This window comes from Miscanthus floridulus, chromosome 2 (assembly GCF_019320115.1).
Source record: "Miscanthus floridulus cultivar M001 chromosome 2, ASM1932011v1, whole genome shotgun sequence".
Classification (NCBI taxonomy): domain Eukaryota; kingdom Viridiplantae; phylum Streptophyta; class Magnoliopsida; order Poales; family Poaceae; genus Miscanthus; species Miscanthus floridulus.
In genome coordinates this window covers 107136895-107143404 of record NC_089581.1, presented here as the reverse complement: position 1 = coordinate 107143404, position 6510 = coordinate 107136895, and positions in this window count along the sequence as shown.

The window sequence follows — 6510 nt, the reverse complement described above, 5'->3', positions numbered from 1 at the left end:
AGCAAAAGACAACACAAAAGTATTATCCCTATCAAATGACTACGTGGTTGCAGTGGTGTCACTTTTCATAGCAAGTGGAAGCATCTTACCAAGCTCTTACAAAGTTCTTACCAACACAAGCTGTGGGCGGTACAACTGGCGGCTGGTTCATGATACCTGTGAGGCAGTGGTATCGAGATTGCAAGGCCCTTTTTCTGTACTGATCTGAAGAGTTTGTGGAGCTTGGAAGGCACACAAAGAATAATATGTATATCTAGCACACAAGTCAGTAACAAAAAGTAATGCTGAATTGTAGTCCAAAGTACTTGTTCTCGTTGCTGGTCTAAAATGCTTTAAATATCAGGTGTGTAACAAACAAGTATGGTGGATAGCAAAGTGACAGGGGTGTGAAAAATAAGTATGGTGGATGACAACAACAACAACATAAACAAGAAACCAGACAGCACACGCTAACACAGCTCACTTTGGCCTTCTCTATGTGCTCCTCTAGATATTGTTCCTCTTTTGCCCCTCTTTTTTCTATTTTTTGGGCTGTCGTTGTTTTTTTGGAAATTTTGACCTTTTCTTTTTATTTTTTTGATATTTTTCCTTCACTTAGGAGCACAAAAGAAGTAACCATAGAAAATATGAGCTTAAACAAGTGAAAGGTGTGGCCTATGGAAATTTCAGAAGACATGCTCAAAAATAATAAAAAGCTTGTGACCATGAAAAGAGGATCTTGTGACTAGTTTTTGACCAAAATAAAAGTCTTTGACCCCGACAAGTCAGGGGATGGACAGATTCAGAAATTTTTCTAATTAGTTTTAATATATGGAAGATCGAAATCTGAGTTCGTATGCGAAAACTAGACTAGTTTTAAGAATTGGCTCCAAATTAGAGGACAAAACAGAAATAATGTGTGCAAAATTGGTCATGGTAGCAAGGATTTGATGGAAATAATGGGGGAAAACACATGAATTGGACTCAAACATGACCTAGCCAGCAATAAGATCTTGACCAGAACACAAACTCAACACAACGGGCTTTGAAACTGAAATATGCAAAGGCTACGGCGCGGAAGGTTCTAGGACAAGAAAAAATCAAGTATGGCACTGGATGATGGGACGAATGCGAAACACTCAAAACTAGGGGATAAATGTGAACCTGATGGTATACCTTAGCTCTGATTACCACTTAATGGAAATGGGGATCCCGATCTTTCGTCAGGTAGTGAAAACTATCGTTGTGGCGGAGAATGACACACCGATCTGGCTTCAGATCGAAAGATCGAACCCTACAATCTTAGCACCATAACTCCTCTGGTTATCAACCGAGACACGGATCCAGTTGACCTCGCCAAGAAGGATAATCCCTGCCTATGCAATGAAGAACACAAGCAAGAAGAAAAAAGAAAGCAACCAAATTGCAGATGATTGATTAATCTCATGAAGTTAGGGTCTCACAAACCGATGAACGGCGAAACTATTCTTGACAGATTAATCTAAACAAAACCCAAGACCTAATGACAGTGGTAGCGTATGATTATAAAGGTCTTAGGGTCGTCACCTACCCTAGACATGCCCCCTAGTGGGCCCAAACACGATACACGGTCCAACGGACCAAGAGACGGTGTTGCAGCACCCTGGTAGATTCTAGATGTTGACTTGTGTTGACTATTCCTGTTGATTATAAAGGCCTTTTAATGTGAGACTATATGTATTGGCTTCCTTATCAAATTAGCTTTCCAACCATATGTGGATCGTTGGAAACGGAGTCCGGATGCGTCCTGGGTGACCAGTTTAAGGCAGATTGGTCCTGGAGGCCGAGGCGGACTCAAACTTGAGTTACTTTGGGCCTCCACCTCGGGGACTCAAACCGAATTAGCCTCGGGCCTCCTTCTTGACTTGGACACCCTTGCTGGCCTCCTACCCCTCCATACCATGTGCCAAACATGGTCATATGCATGGGTGTCATGTCCTCATCAAGCCCTTTTCTTTTCTAAAGCATTTCCTAAATTAGTTTCTAAAACCAAACTTGTAAATTCAATAGAAATTTATGTAGTTGACCAAAAATTGTGAGACCAATTTTGTTCAGTTCCTAAAATTATGATCTACTTGTTAGTGTATTTTGTTCACATAGTTTCATGGAAATTTCAAGAGTAATTTAATTAATTGGAAGCACTTAAGATTGTTAAAACATCAACTTGTAGGAATTATTGTGAGGAATTGGTAGTAGTGTTGGCTCTGGAATTTTTACAAAAAAATCCTAACATTATTAGATGTTCACTGTAATTTTTGTAGCTCCATAATAATTAATTTGCTAAGGTAGTTAAATGAGCTCTAGTTTGAATATATAAATTTAATCAATAAGAAGCCAAAACACTTTGGGGTTGTAGAACTAAAACATTTTTCCAGAAGCAAAGCCTTATCCGATGATGTGGATATGTAGCCTAGTACGCTAGTTGTTAGAGCCAGCTTGCTAGCTTGCGAGACATAATCATGTTCTTAGAGTTATGGTTTCCATGGGTTAATTACGTTTTCTGCGTTGCATCTACGTATATTATAATGGGTCATGGAGTCGACCGGAGTAGCAGAAAAGATGGTGCCTTGGTGATCATGTTACCATGATGGAATGCTAATCCTTGGTTACCTCTTGCCTAGGCAAGCCCCAGTGCATAACCCCTATTATTCTACACTTTATTTTATGCTTGTGTATTAAGTTTTAAGGAGTTGAATGAAAACCACTTGCATATATATATCCTTATCCTATGAGTCCTACTAGTATATCAGGATTGTGTAGATTGCTATGCTATAGGATTCGGTAGAAGTCGAGTGATTACCTGTCACTTGCGAGAGATAGGAAAGATATTATTGTTGTTATTATATTATTATCACATAGAATATATATGGAGTATAATTGGAGATCAGGTGGAATGGTACTTTGGATCTGGACTTGGTTAGGCATTCGAGTAAGGCTCAGATTGCACTTGTTCCGCCTGTGTTGATTGAGGACCATCCATTGCTGTGGATGGTAGTCAGATCACAGACTTATTATCCTGAGCACATACTTGCTTATGGGAGCAGGAAGGCTCGTTGATCTCTTGTCGTGGGTTCTAGCTCTTTTTGGATCAACTAATTGGATATGGGGAAAGGTGGAGGTCTAAGCACCATGCTAAGACCAGGTCTGAAGTGTGGGGCTTGGAGTCCAAGTTTGGATGGGGACTTAGATCCCTCAATAGGAGTGAAATGGGTTGGTCTTGTTTGTGCCTAAGGTACAAACGAGGCATTTGTTTTGGGGTACCCAGTTGGGATACATTGATTCATGAATCACCGTTTCTGTGAGATGGTACCAACTTAGCTATGGTCTAGCACCGTAGTATGAACTAGAACTTGAAAGCTGATAAAATGGTTCTGCTTGCTTACCACCTGCTTGAAAGTAGCATAGGTTCTTACATAGAATAGATAGTTAATGAACTAATGATGACTGCTAATAAAATTTAATATAAGGATGCACGTTTAGTAATGCTTCTGTAGATGCAATAACCCACAAGCCAAATAAGCCTTGCATATCCTTGGAGTCTTTTATTTTCCTCCCGTCGATTAAGTCTTGCTGAGTACAATCGAGTACTCATGGTTTTATTCCCCCTGTTGCAGGTGACTGATGGATGGTAGATGACTTTTGTGTGTGGAAACCTCCTGGTGGGCTTAGAGAGGAGTCCTTTCACGCTATGACCATAGTGTTTATTTATAACCCTCACTAAAAGTTTTTAGAAGAAAAGTTTTGTGATTCACCATTAATCTTTATTTTTGCTGTAATTCTGATCATATATTGTTCTCCGCTGCAAGATAAAAATATAAACCTAAAATGTATGACTCTTTTACATGTAAAACTGTCTTAATTCCACTATTGCATTCAACTTGTTTAAGTACTCTAATGTTGTAATAAAGTGATGTAAGAAATGGTTAAGAATGTTGTAAGCTATATTCTCTCATTTATGATCCTAATGAAAAATGTGTATTTTTGAGTTTTCCCTTGGGGTGTGCTTGATGGAACAACATGATTTAGTGCACTCTCTTGGGTACTTAGTATCTAATAGAAGACAAGTACTCTTAGGATGGCATTAGATTTGGTGGTTCTACCATAGACTCCCCTTATCCATGCTCCTGTGGGGTGCTACACATTGTGTCATGTATATAAATCATGATGTGAATGTCAAAGTATGGCGAGATTGACGCATAGAGCACAAAGTAGAACCCAAGGTCGTCTGTAAGTCAAACTCCTCCTCGGTCTCCTCCTCATCCTCCTCGGAATCCAAAAAACTAGGCAAGTCATACTATGGAGGAGGTGGTGGTGGAGGAAGAGGTGGAATATTTGTAGCTACGCGCATCTCATGCTGCTCAATCTGTGTCTCATATGCCCTCTCCGCTGCATAGGTACATTTGCTGAAGATGGCCTTGATCCACTAAACCGTCTTGTTCTTCTTCTTCTTTCCACTACGAGAGGACTCAGGCACATATGGAGGAGAGGCAATGGTCTCACCGGCTTTAGCCTGTCTAGCCTTCTCAATCTTGTACTGCTCATGCAATCCATCCTTCACAAACCTATAGCCAATGACTCCCTCAATCACAAACATGAGATAGGGAGCATAGGGCAGCCCCTTCCTCCCATCCTCCATAGCAACCCACAACTCATGCCACATGAAGCGAGGAACAATGAACTTGTCTCCTCCAAGTGCAAACCTAGTAAGCACATTCCTCACATATCCATTAAGGTCCGATGCAGCTCCATCCTTGGGATTAATGGTGTGCCTGATCAAATTGTTGAGAATGTAATAGAAACTCTTCAGGCCTTTTACCTTTCCATCTACAAATCTACCATCAAGATACATGTTGGTGGTCCATAACGACCATATTCGACCACCAATTAAGACTCAAACAAAGGATAAACTAGCATGATTACTCACATATGTTATTCATGTTGACATATTTCCACATGTATTGGAAGATCAATGTTTTGTAGGACATATATAAGAATACGGTGGAATTATAGTCAAAGTACACCATAAGAGAAAGCATAACATAGATCCGCTCAAAGGAAATAGAAGAAAGACCCATGTACCTTGCAAATCTAGGCCAAGCACTGATGTGGCAAGGACCTAGACCCAACCAGGAGCCCACCTACACAAGGTGGTGGCGAGGCAGGCCGGTAGGGGCACTACCCCCAAGCCCACTCGGCCACTCTCTTCTCTGGCGGTTGCATGACAGCATGCAAAGGCGGTGTAGGCTAGTTTCCTATTTTTCCAATGCCAAATCGACCATGCTAAGGCTATAAATAGAGGGGATGAGCTTTCACATGAAGACACACCACACAAGAGCCTCTCTCCCTCCACACTTGTATTCCTTTTACTCTTTTTAGTAGTTTAGTTGGAGTTAGGCAAGAAGGTTCATTGGAGAGCTTGAACCTTGGAGTGTTCTTGGTATGAATAATATGAAGATTTCTCTTATGTTCTTGCTCTCATATTATCAATATAGCTATGCTTATGAATTAGAGCTAAGTTCTTATGTTATTCATGTAGCATATAGAACTTTATGTTTAATCTTTCATACATACATGTTTAGACCAAGACCTAAATTGAGGTAGTAGGTTCTACTTTAAAGTTAGCTTTGGTCATTATTTTCTTGTGGGTTCATCGTCCGTCCCCGTGGCAGATGCTCTAGTAAGAGAACTCTTGATAAAGACAAAAGTTCCTATCCATTGCTAGAGTAGTAACCAATAGCATAGACATGGTGTCTATGTTAGAAGTTACCTTCATTTGCCTTGTATCCTCTGGTTGAGGTGTAGGTGGCAGGTGGTGACAGCCCTGTACGTCCTTCGTAATCTCCCACGTTCGGATACGGCATAGAGTTGGAGGCCGATATTGCCTAGCAGACCAAGCATAAGCCGATGCCTGAAGTAAGTTTATAGTGACCGAAACTATCTTAGCTTAGGATCTCTACCCTTAGAAATTCATGTATTTGTATGATCTTCTACTCATCTTAGCATAGCTATGCAAGATAAGCCTACTCTTATTTAGGTTTATTCTTTTATTCTATATTCTTTCTTTTATCTTTATCCTTGAGATTGGCTTAAGTGTATGTGTCACACTATCCAATATATGTCTAGAATTACCCCTATTATGGACTTTGATCTACTATGCAGTCATGTTATCTTGTCCATATCCTTATTAGAGACTTTTACACCATGCCTTCCTTTGGGCAAATATAAATGAACAATTCCCGAATACTTCCAGGTGAAATACTACAATGATATATTTGTGCGCTTGTGGAATATTTCAGCATGTGTTTAGAAATATCATCACAGCTGAAAGGATCAAGATACCCAAGAGGGGGGTGAATTGGGCTAATTTGATTTTTTTTGCAATAATTAAATCCTGTGGTTAGCCCAATTAACCCCTTGTGCCTAGAAAGTGTTTCTATTGATCTACCGCACAAAAGTTTAGCAACCTATGTTCCAATTCTACTCTAGCATGTC